Genomic DNA, 12,472 nt, shown 5'->3' with positions numbered 1-12,472 from the left:
TGGGTTCCATGTTCTCAGTGCAGAAGGTCTTTCTGGGTCACGGGTCTCCACTTGCTTCGTTTGCCTTTGGCCCCCATGTTTCGCTCACAACATAACGCAGCCACCTTGAGTCTGTCGGGACCTTTTTCATCTGCTTTTCGCCCCGAGATAGTTTGAGCCTTTACTGCCTAAAGGCTTTCTAAATCCCTTATCAAGTTATTGTTGGCTTTCCAACTTTGCTAAGCCCCGGATTTCTGGAATGTCTCCGTTCTCTTTATTTCTGCTCACAAAGAGCCACTTGTTGGGGGGCCTGGGTGGCTCAGTTGGTTAAGCGTCCAATTCTTGACTTTGACTCAGGTCATGATCTCCCGGTTCATGAGTTTGAGCCCCTCACTCAGGCTCTGTGCTGACAGCCAGGGCCTGCTTGGGATTCTCTCTCTCCACCCCCCTCTCTCTGCCGCTCCCCCGTTCACGCACAGGCTCTCTCTCTCTCTCTGTCTCTTTCAAAATAAATGAACATTAAAAGTTTAAAAAAAAAAAAGAGCCACTCCTTGGCTTTCTTGCAACATCGTGTTGCCTGTAGTCAAGAGCCAAGGCAAACTTGTCAGCTCCTGCTTCCTCAAATCTCATTTTAGTGTTGCAAGTTCAATAGGCTGTAAGTTCACGTGGACCGACTCAGGTAAAGGCGTCCCCATCCGCAGCCGAATCCGCATCCCCCAGACCCACTGTTTCCTCGTCACCCGCCACCAGCCGCTAAGCCAATGCCGTATCTTTTAGCTGTTTGACGCAGAAACACAGATTTTACCGGGACGGGTTAGGCTACGCGGAGGCCAGAACGAGGGTTGCCTACCACTCATGCAGAGATGACGCAATCAGGGCAGGCTGCAGGGAGGCTCCCCTCCGCGAGGTGACAGGGGGATCCAGCCGTTTTCCATTTTACGTCTCCACGGTTTTCACCTGGAGCCTCCCGGATGCGAAGGTCACTGAGAGGCAGTAGACGAAGAAACACTCTTAAGACCTCATCCCAACGTTGACTGCAAACCTACCGTGAAGGCACTATGATCAAATCCGTACGCGGCTGGCTTGAGAATAGACAAATGGATTGGAATAACAGAAATATAAGTGAGCGTGTGTGGCACTTAATACACCAGAGCAGGGTCTCAATCCGGTGGGGAATCACTAATTAATATATAAATGTTTTTATTGTTGGACTAAGCCACAAGTATTTATGAATGATACTGACTGGCTACCCATCCAAAGGAAAATACGATTGGACCCTATTGCAGCCGTATGTGAAAACCAACTTCCCGTTAGAGACTTACCTAAAACCATAAACATTCAGCAAGAAATTCTAAAGGGTTGGCTCTAAAGGCTTGGGCGGCTCGGTCGATTGAGCGCCCGACTTCAGCTCAGGTCAGGATCTCGCAGTTTGTGGGTTCGAGCCCCGCGTCGGGCTCTGTGCCGACGGCTCGGAGCCTGGAGCCTGCTTTGGATTCTGTGTCTCCTTCCCTCTGCCCATCCCCTGCTCATGCTCTGTCTCTCTGTCTCTCAAAAATAAACATCATAGGATGCCTGGGTGGCTCAGTTGGTTGAGCGTCCGACTTCGACTCAGGTCACGATCTCGCGGCTCGTGAGTTTGAGCCCCGTGTCGGGCTCTGTGCTGTCGGCACAGAGCCTGCTTCAGATCCTCTGTCTCCCTCTCTCTCTCTCTGTCTTTGCTCGTTCTCTCTCTCTCTAAAAAAAAAAAAAAAGAAAAGAAAGAAAAACAATTTTCCAGAACAATTTTTTTAATTAAAAATCCATACCCCATTTGACCCAGCATGGATGGAAGGGGGCTCCGTGTTGGAAAGGAAACAAAAAGATGCTTATCCACAGGGGGACGGACACAGAGGCGTGCGGCTCCGTGATAAACAATCCAGCCTCCTCCAGGGGGCAAAGAAAATGCATGCACTTTATATTTATCATAAAATTGACTAACATAAAGGATGTGTGGCACTGAGTTTACGAGTAATAATAAAATATACGATACTCTGGGCTATGAACTTTACACAGTCAAATCATTCTCAGAAGGTGCTTTTGTTGAGTTTTTGCCAAAGTCTCGTACCTGTAGCCCACCGAGGTTTGCAACCAATGAGCACGTCTAGATCCAACGTGAACGTTCATTGGCCGTTCTGTTTTCGGGAAAAGAGTAGAAAGTGAAACCAAAGACGTGTTGAGACTTTTTTGGCCATGGCACGAACGCCCTCTTCGCTGAATTGGGCAAGTTTTCGTTCCTTGATTTGTCTGTGCTCTTCCCAATGCCCCAGCCACAGACGTGACTTTGACGTTGATTCGCATTATTAATGTTAGTGTTTCTCAAGTCCAGACAACCAGTGAAACGTAACTCAAGCCCTAATTTTTTTTCTTTATTTAATGTTTACTTATTTTTGAGAGAGAGAGTGCTAGCAAGAGAGAGAGAGAGACAGAGACACAGAATCTGAAACAGACTCCAGGCTCCGGGCTCTGAGCTGTTAGCACAGAACCCAACAGAGGGCTCGAACCCACGAACCACGAGATCACGACCCGAGCCGAAGTCAGACGCTCAACCGACTGAGCCACCCGGGCGCCCCGACCACATTTTTTTTTTTTAATTTTTTTTTCAACATTTATTTATTTTTGGGACAGAGAGAGACAGAGCATGAACGGGGGAGGGGCAGAGAGAGAGGGAGACACAGAATCGGAAACAGGCTCCAGGCTCCGAGCCATCAGCCCAGAGCCTGACGCGGGGCTCGAACTCACGGGCCGCGAGATCGTGACCTGGCTGAAGTCGGACGCTTAACCGACTGCGCCACCCAGGCGCCCCCCGACCACATTTTTGCAGCACAGTGACCTCCCCCTGTGTCCATACACATCAAGAAGTAATGACGTGCATATTCCAACAAATCAGACAACATGGTTTGAGGACATAGGGTGTGATGTGTGGGCAAGGGGAAAGGGAGCCAAGCAAAATAGGAAAACAGAACAAAAAGACTGCCAATAAAACAAATTGCACATATGTTAACACATTCTGGCATTTGTGCATAATATCTGCATGTATGTGTTCATGTCATTAAAGCGCATTTTAAAACCAGTCCTCAGGGGGGTGGCCGTTTAGGTGTCCATCATTGCGTACGAAACCCCCCAGAACGTAGGAGCTAAAAATACCAACAACCATTTACTGTGACAATTCTGTGGGCTCAGCCTAGGGGCTCTCTGGGGCGCTGAGATAGCTGGAGGGTTCCGCATGAGGCCCCCCACCTGCCCAAGGCTGGCCATGGGCTCTCTGTGCGCGGCTGCTCGGGCTTCCTCACAGCATGGAGACTGGGGTGAAGGAGGCAGTCGGGGGTCCTGGAGAAGGTCCAGGAAAATTGTAGGACTTGTAAGGACTTTGACTTGCATTTCAGGCGAAAGGTGGGGGACTTTGCAAGGTTTTGAGCAGAGGAAGAGGAGTGATAGGTTCTGCTGTGGTTTTTTTTTGTTATTTATTTATTTTTGAGGGACAGAGTGTGAGTGGGGGAGGGGCAGAGAGAGAAGGAGACCCGGAATCCGAAGCAGGCTCCAGGCCCCGAGCTGTCAGCACAGAGCCCAACGCGGGGCTCGAACCCACGGGCGGGGAGCTCATGACCTGAGCCGAAGTCAGAAGTTTAACCGACTGAGCCACCCAGGCTCAGAGCCCCCCCGGTTTTGTTTTTTTTTTTTAAGATTTTATTTATTTGGTTGGTTGGTTATTTGTTTATTTATTAAGTAAACTCTACGCCCAACATGGGGCTCGAACACACGACCCCAAGATCAAGTGTCGCGTGCTCGACTTACCGACTGAGCCAGCCCGGCGCCCTGGCTTCCTGTTCTCGAAGGACTGTTCTGAGCGCCGTGCTGAGGACAGACCGCCGGACGCACGGAGGCAGGTGCCTTGTACCAGAATGGAAACAGCGGGGGTGGAGAGTGGTCGGGTCCCGGATGTGCTTCGACGGCAGAGGACAACGTGGTTTCCCGCCCACGGCACGTGGGCTGTGAGAGGGGCGCCACGGCTGAGCACAGGTACTTGGGCCTGAGCGGCCGAAGGGCGGGGAGGCTGGGAGGCCGGGGGCTCAGTGGTGGACGCGCTGAGCTTGAGAAGACGTGGCCCCGACATCCAAGCGGGACGGCGGAAGCAGCGGGAAACCCGGTTGGAGGAGAGGACGGGCGACCAGGCTGGATGGAGGACACTGTGGGCGTCGTTGGCATCTGGACGGGGTTTAAATCCACAGCGCAGGTTCACTAAGGGAGCCCGTGGCTAGTAAAAGGTGGCACAGTCCGGAGACTGAGTCTTGCCACACCGCATGGGTTCAAAGTCAAAGACACAGGAAGCATTTGCAAGGGAGTGAGTGTTCAGGGTCCTGAAGCCAAGTGAGGAGGGGACAGCCAGGGAGGAGGGGACAGCCAGGGGAGGAGGGGACAGCCAGGGGAGGAGGGGACATCCAGGTGAGGAGGGGACAGCCAGGGGAGGAGAGGACAGCCAGGTGAGGAGAGGACATTCAGGTGAGGAGGGGACAGCCAAGTGAGGAGAGGACAGCCAGGGGAGGAGGGGACATCCAGGTGAGGAGGGGACAGCCAGGGGAGGAGAGGACAGCCAGGTGAGGAGAGGACATTCGGGTGAGGAGGGGACAGCCAAGTGAGGAGAGGACAGCCAGGGGAGGAGGGGACAGACAGGAGGAGGGGACAGTCAAGTGAGGAGGGGACAGCCAGGTGAGGAGAGGACAGCCAGGGGAGGAAGGGACAGCTAGGGGAGGAGGGGATGGCCAGGAGAGGAGGGGACAGCCAGGGAGGAGGGGACAGTCAGGGGAGGAGAGGACAGCCAGGAGAGGAGGGGACAGCCAGGGGAGGGGAGGACATCCAGGGGAGGAGGGGACAGCCAGGAGGAGGGGACAGTCAAGTGAGGAGGGGACAGACAGGTGAGGAGGGGACAGCCAGGAGAGGAGGGGACAGCCAGGGAGGAGGGGACAGTCAGGTGAAGAGGGGACATCCAGGTGAGGAGAGGACATTCAGGTGAGGAGGCACAGCCAGGTGAGGAGGGGACATCCAGGTGAGGAGGGGACAGCCAGGGGAGGAGGGGACAGCCAGGGGAGGAGGGGACAGCCAGGGGAGGGGAGGACAGCCAGGAGAGGAGGGGACAGCCAGGGGAAGAGAGGACAGCCAGGTGAGGAGGGGACAACCAGGGAGGGGAGGACAGCCAGGGGAGGAGGGGACAGCCAGGGGAGGAGGGGACAACCAGGGGAAGGGAGGACAGCCAGGGGAGGAGGGGACAGCCAGGAGAGGAGGGGACAACCAGGGGAGGAGGGGACAGCCAGGGGAGGAGGGGACAGCCAGGGGAGGGGAAGACAGCCAGGGGAGGGGAGGACAACCAGGGGAGGGGAGGACAGCCAGGGGAGGAGGGGACAACCAGGGGAGGGGAGGACAGCCAGGGGAGGAGGGGACGACCAGGGGAGGAGGGGACGACCAGGGGAGGGGAGGACAGCCAGGGGAGGAGGGGACAGTTAGGGGAGGAGGGGACAGCCAGGTGAGGAGAGGACATTCAGGTGAGGAGGGGACAGCCAAGTGAGGAGAGGACAGCCAGGGGAGGAGGGGACAGCCAGGGGAGGGGAGGACATCCAGGTGAGGAGGGGACAGCCAGGGGAGGGAGGGCGACCAGGAGGAGAGAGGTACCCATGCACAGAGCTGGGTGCTGCTGACGGAGCCGAAATCTGACAGCTGATAGCGGGTTTCAGGGTGGGGGTCGCTGCTGAGTTCATCCAGAGCCGTTTCAGGGAACCCATGGGGTCAAGAGCCCGCTTGGAGGGCTCTGGGGGGGGGGGGATTCACAAAAGACAGGGAGGGGTTTTGCTCCTATGGGGAGCTTTGCTCTCAAGAGAGGGCCGAAGGCCCGTCGAAAACGGGGAGCGAGCTGGGTGCCCGAGTGCCGAAGCCGTCCCGGGGTGGGGGGGACATCTGCCGAGCCCCCGTCCCAGCCGGCACCCTCACCGCACCTGCCCTGGTCCAGCGGGCACGGTCCCCTCCGTGGGGGGAGTCCCCGAACCGCACGGAGGCTCAGCCAGCCCCCAGGTGGGGCCTCAAGCGGCACGCACCCTGATGGCCGTCGGACGCCCCATCTCCCCATTCGTCGCCTCGGAGGACAACCCGAGCGGCTGGCAGATGAGCCAAACCCATCTTGAGGCTGCAGGACGTGACATGAGCGAGGAATCTGCCGCATGAGCCCGAGAGGCAGGGCCAGACTGGCTGTCGTCGGAAACGCCTGTTTGTGGCTCCCCAGCCTAATTTCTGAACATGATCATGAATATTGTTCTTTCCTTCTGCAGCCTTTTCCTTCTGGGTGGTTCAATCAAATAGATACGGCCGCCTCTTGTTTTCTAGAAGTGTGGAGAGACTGGGGCCCGGTTGGGGGGCGGGGGGCGTTACCCAGCATCCCACAGAAAGGTGGTGGCAGACAGGGAGGGAGCGCAGGAGGGTCAGAGCCCTTGCAGGGCATCTGGGGCCGCCCTCCGCTTCGGCTTTCCCCCCTGCCTTTGTCCGTCCAACACGCCCTGACAAGCGCCCATCCAGCTACTGCTTGAATGCCACCCGTGACGGGCAGCTCACTATCACAAGCATCATCGTGAGATGGTTCAACACGTTAGAAAGTTCTTTTCTCTGAACAACTTCTCTTTTGCATGCCTATAACGTGTTGACCACTGCTCTCGGCACAGGATGCAGTGAGTAAGGCCCACAGGGCCCCTGCCCTCAGTGGACCAACAGGAACCCACGCATACGGCCGAAGGAGGGGCAGGAGGAGACAGCTACCAGCTAGTGTGGGGCAATGCAGGGGCTCTGGGCGGCGTGAGATAGTGACAGGGCGGTTCGCACGGATGACCCGGAGCCGTGACAACTTCACTGAGACCCGGCTCACGTACGTGTGACTATCAGAGGACAGCATTCCGGACAGAGGACGGAGTGGCGGGGGCGGGGGGGGGGGTGGCGGGATCCAGCTGGCCTCTGAGGATGGGGGGCCACCCCCTGAGGTGGGTGGCCATCTTCAATGTCCTTCTTGGGGAGGGTCAGTCCCAGGAGCAGAAATTGGACAAGGGGCGATGGGTCATTTGGTGGCAGGGCCCTGCGCCTCCGCCCTGAGCCCAGAGGGGCCCTGCGAGTGTGTGCCACCCTCGGGCTTGCGTTTCCCTCCGGTCCCCTCCCCGCCCCCGCCCCCTCAAGGTCTCTGTGGCAGGAGCCTGAGCCGAACCTGCTCTCCCCACCCCTCCCCACCCCTGGGGACCCTCCTTCCCGGCAGCCTCGGAGGCCCCAGCTTAGGCTTATTGGGCATTCTACAGCTGCCCTTGTATGACTCCCAGCCCCTGCAGCCTCACCCCCTGGCCCAGCCTTGTTCCCCGGGACCCTCAGGATTACTTCCTGCCACGGGTCAGCCCCAGAGAGGCTCCCCTCCCTGTGGTAGTGGGCTGAAAAGAGCCCCCAGAAAGAGACGTCTGCCTCCTAACCCCCGGTCCCTGTGAACGTGACCTTATTTGGATATAGGGTCTTTGCGGATAGAATTAAAATGAGGTCATCCTAGATCTAGGGTGGGCCCCATGTCCAATGACTGGCGTGTCCTTCAAGGAGAAAGAAGAGGGACATTTGAGACACGGACGCAGAAGAGACGCCCAGGGGAGGCTGTGAGGACGAGAAGAGAGGAAGGGTGCGGCCTCGCCAGGGATGCTGAGGGTCGCGGGTGCATCGGGAGCCTGGAGAAAGCCTGGGACGGATCCTCCCTCAGAGCCTCCAGGAGGGCCGACCCCACCGCATCTTGTTCTGACCCCGATGTGCAGACGGAGACAATAAATGTCTGTTATGTTAAGGCACCCAGTGCGTGGTGATTTGGGACACGTTCAGGTGCAGATTCGGCCGAACCCTAGCGGAACGGGCGGAGAGGGGACTGGCCCAGGGCAGGGGCGGGGGCGGGGGGCCCTCACCCTGTGCCTCTGCACGTCGTGTGACTCTGAGCTTCCGGCTCCAGCCCCCAGTCCCCGCTCTGGGCCACACTTGGGGCTCCTGGCTCTGTCAGGCCACAGCTGTGTGGCCTGGAGCCTGCCATCCACCTCTCTGGGCTCTTGCCACATGCGAGTGTGAGAACTCCCATTTCACGTTATCGGGAAGCTTGGAAACAATATTCCCAGGCCACACAGCCAGGACCTGGCGCTCGGGGAGTGGCCCCTACGTCCAAACACGCCCATGAGCCTTCAGTCCCAACAGCAAGTGACTGAATTGACGTGTGCTAACCAGAGGGTATTTTTGCCCCAAACGGATGTTTCTACTGTGTTGTTTTTTTTCTATGTTTATTTTTGAGAGAGAGAGAGAGAGAGAGAGAGACAGCATGTGAGCAGACAAGGGGCAGAGAGAGAGGGAGACACAGAATCCGAGGCAGGCTCCAGGCTCCGAGCCGTCGGCACAGGGCCCGACGCGGGGCTCGCACCCACGAACCGCGAGATTGTGACTTGAGTCGAAGTCGGACGCTCACCCGACCGAGCCACCCAGGCGCCCCTAAAGCTGATGTTTCTTGTGTGTAATTTTATTATCAATGGTGGCAGCTTGTAAAATGCACAGCTCGGTGTATTTAAGGATTTTGCACCTGGGGGAGGTTTTCCCCGAAAACTCACTCGCAGATGGAGGGGCACATCCTTTGTCGGACCGCCCGCAGGAGCGGGGCTACGGGAACCGGTCGCAGGGTGCGGCCCCAGACCCTGTCCCCTCTCCGCCTGCCAAGGCCAAGCTCTCTGTGCCAGCGTCCGGCCCTCCTCCTCCAGCTCCCCCCCGGGCGTGCCAAGCTGGCCCAGAAGAAGCCTTCTTGTCAGGAAAACCGCCGTTAAAACATTCTGTCCTCACCCGGGAGAGGACCTGGCTTGTCCACCACCAGAGGCCAGCCCGACACGGCCACACTGGGCCCGGGGCCTGCCTGAGGCCCCTTCCCCTGCCGGGCTCACTGGCCCGGTTCATCTCAGGCCGGAGCCTGTCTCCAGGTCGATTTGCTCTGCGCGTCTCCTCGGGGGTCTCCGTCTCGGCCTCGCACGAGCAAAAGCTAGAAACACCCGCTTCTTACATCTCACGCTCAGCGTGGCCGAGTCCACGGCGGCCGGTGACGGTGTCAGCTACAGACATGGAGGACTCCCGCCGCCTGACTTCCAGTCCGGGTCACCAAAGGCCACCAGCTTCCTCCTGGGACACTCAGAAGCCCGATCTCCTGCCAGGAGAATCCCAAGGTGCCCAGCAGCCGCCGTGCTCGGGCACCGGCCCATCGGCGGGGCCAGCCAAGCCCAGCGGGGGACCGGGCATGCCCCTGAGACACCTCAGGTGACACCCCCAGCCTTTCTAGCCCTCCTCCCACGGCAGAGCGGTGGGCTGGCCCGTCTGAGCTCACCCCTGCAGAGGCCAGGAGCCTAACAAGAGTGGTCCTCTCCTGCTGCTGAGTTGACCCGCAGGTAAGCGGGGGGGTGACCAGAGAGCCATGGAAACTGTAAGGGAAGAAGTGTTATTAATAGATTCCTCCCCCCCCAAAAAAATGAGGAAATATGACTTCGAAAACTCCAGTCCCCTCCCCAAGGTCAAGGCAGATAAAGGGCAGAGCACGATTTTAATAGAAGTCTTGCCTTTATTTTTTTTAAAAATTTTTTTAACGTTTATTTATTTTTGAGACAGAGAGAGACAGAGCATGAACGGGGGAGGGGCAGAGAGAGAGGGAGACACAGAATCGGAAGCAGGCTCCAGGCTCTGAGCTGTCAGCACAGAGCCCGACGCGGGGCTCGAACTCATGGACTGCGAAATCATGACCTGAGCCGAGGTCGGCCGCTTAACCGACTGAGCCACCCAGGCGCCCCAGAAGTCCCGCCTTTAAAGCTCCACCCTCCCCTATGCACCCCGTTGCGAGAGGGCAGTTTGGTGGCTGAGTCAAGGGACTGGATTAGACGTGCAGGACCCCCAGGCTGTGGGAAGGCAGGGAGGGAGGTGTGAGTTGAGGAGGGAGAAGGCCCAGAGCCTTCACGCTCTCAGGGTTCGTGAGTTCGAGCTCCGAGTCAGGCTCTGCACCGACAGTGCGGAGCCTGCTTGGGATTCTGTCTCTGTCTCTCTCTCTCTGTCCCTCCCTGCCTCAAAATAAATAAACATTAAAAAAAAAAAAAGGCTAACCTTTGTTCCAGAAACCAGCACTGTGTCACCAGGATTCGTCACTGCCCTGTCCAAACCGCATCACAGACCACACATGCCCAGAAAATCCCCCTGGGGGCCTGCTGCCCCCCACAAACACGGGGTCTGAGACGGGGTAGGAGGGGCCCTTCTAAGAGTTCCAAAGCAGGGAGGGTGATCCCACGGGAATCCCAAGTTCGGAGCACCTGGCCTTAAAGGTGGGGAGCCTGAGGGGAAGGGTCCTGTCGCCTGGAATGACAACCCCTGAGGTTAGGGGCTAGTCTGTCTGCTTTGGTGTCCCTGGGCATTGTGCCCCATGGGGCTGTCGCGTGAGTGGGAGGGAAGGAAAAGGGAAGGGAAGAGAGAAGGGAGAAGGGGAGGTGGAAGAGGGAGGGAGGGAGGGAGGGGAGAGCGTGCCCATTACGCACTCACTCAGCAGATCCTCACCGGCCACTGCCCGTGCCCACCTTGCTGGGCGCTGGGCACTCAGTAGGGAGGCAGGTTCAGGCCCTGCCCTGAAGTAGCCCACCGGCCGGGGAAGACAGGCCCAGCCGTGGGCACCGCACTCTCAGAGCAGGGCTCTGTGCCCCGGAACTCGGGCTCCAGCAGAGCGGGTCAAGGCACAGAGAGCTCACGTGTGGTGTGGGTTCAAGTTCAAGAACTGTTGACCCAGACGTGGCAGGACAGGAACCGAGGCGGGACAGGGCAACTTGCAACACGCAGTGAGGAGATAAACCCCAGCCAGGCCCGAGGCTTCCTTCCTGCCTACGGTGGCCGTACAAGGCCCTGAGGGTCTGTGGGGGCCCCTCTCTGGGTCTCTGTGTCCTAGCCAGCCGGTCGCTAGCTCTGTGCCACTTTTTCTCAGAGCAGACAGGTGTTTCTCCACACCCAAACCTCTGTCGATGGAAGATGAACGGGAGGGCCTATGAGTTCCCCGTTCTCGGTGGCCTTTAGAACTATGGTTCTGAGGCTCAACTGCCCGTTAGAATCACCCGGACAGGGTCCAGACCTCCCAGCGCCCAACCCGCACCCGGCCCAGGGACCGAGAACGGGCACAGGTAAGGCCCAGGATCAGAAGTCCAAGTGCAGCCAAGATGGGAACCGCCTTCCTGGAGCTTCTCAAAGGGTGGTCCGTGGACCGGCAGCTTCCGGGCCTCCCAGAGCGCGTTAGCCATCCAGAGTCTGCGTCTATCACCGGGGTGAGCAACGCACATGTGCATTCCGAGCCGCTGCCTGGTGCATGGCGTGAAACCCAGGTGTACTTCCTGTCCCCGGAGGCCCCGAGTGGCGGATGGACATGAGCTGGCCGGCCCGTCTGACCATCACGGCCCAGATTTGGATGACCCAGGGTGGTCTGAGCGGGGCACCTGGCCCCATTAGGCGTGCTCTGTTCCCACCTTGCCATGGGATGCTGGGACCCTGTGCAGCCCACACCTTCCTTCCATGGGCCTTGCCTGTTAGAAAGTTCTACCGGATCCGACGCAGGGTTCCCCGGCCTCTGACTCCCCCGGGTGAGCTGCCGGGGCCAGGTCTCCACCTCAGGGTGTCTGCTCCCCAGCACCTTGTCTCCCTCTGCCTGGGACCTTTAGGCCGATTTCTTTCCTCCCGAGCTGCTGCCTCAGCACCCCGCCCCCCACTGTCCCCCGGGTGGGACCTGTCCCCCCGACCAACCAGGACCGGCCGTTCGAGAAGATTCCAGCTTGCTAACACCACGCTAATTGTGTCCCTAGAAGGAAGCACCCAAAGCCTTTTGTTAGTGACGTATACTGCCGTGATGGAGATGATTCACGGACAAAAGCGGCCTGGGTCAGGGTCCAGGATGAGAGGCCCGGGCAAGGGGAGTGGGTCTCGACAAGGAACAGGGGGTGATGGGGGAGCAGATCCCTCCCTCCATGTGGAGACTCCAGGAGGGGCCAACACGGCGAAAGGGATCGGTGAAGATACGTTGCTGCCTATTAGAAATCTGTTACGTGAGACCAGAGAACAACGTCCCCGTCCCACAGTACGATGGACTGAGTCGCTGAGCACGAGCCACGCTGCAAAGCAACAGAAAAGTGCCATGTGTATGCGTGCGTGTGAAGGTATTTTTTTCTGTGTGCATATACTCATACAGATATGGATAATGGACAGATTAATATGCATCACACAGAGCAAGCAAGAGCAAGGAAGACCCTTACGAGCCAAGGAACTAAAAATGGAATTGGAATTCTCCAGAGGTAAGCCACTGCCTAAGCTGGTTTTGCCCAGCGGGAGCATTTGCCAAGCCCAGTCACCTTGACCTTCCTTTGTCAGGACCACT

Source organism: Prionailurus bengalensis, chromosome B4 (assembly GCF_016509475.1).
Source record: "Prionailurus bengalensis isolate Pbe53 chromosome B4, Fcat_Pben_1.1_paternal_pri, whole genome shotgun sequence".
NCBI lineage: Eukaryota > Metazoa > Chordata > Mammalia > Carnivora > Felidae > Prionailurus > Prionailurus bengalensis.
Note: the sequence above shows the minus strand (reverse complement) of the source record.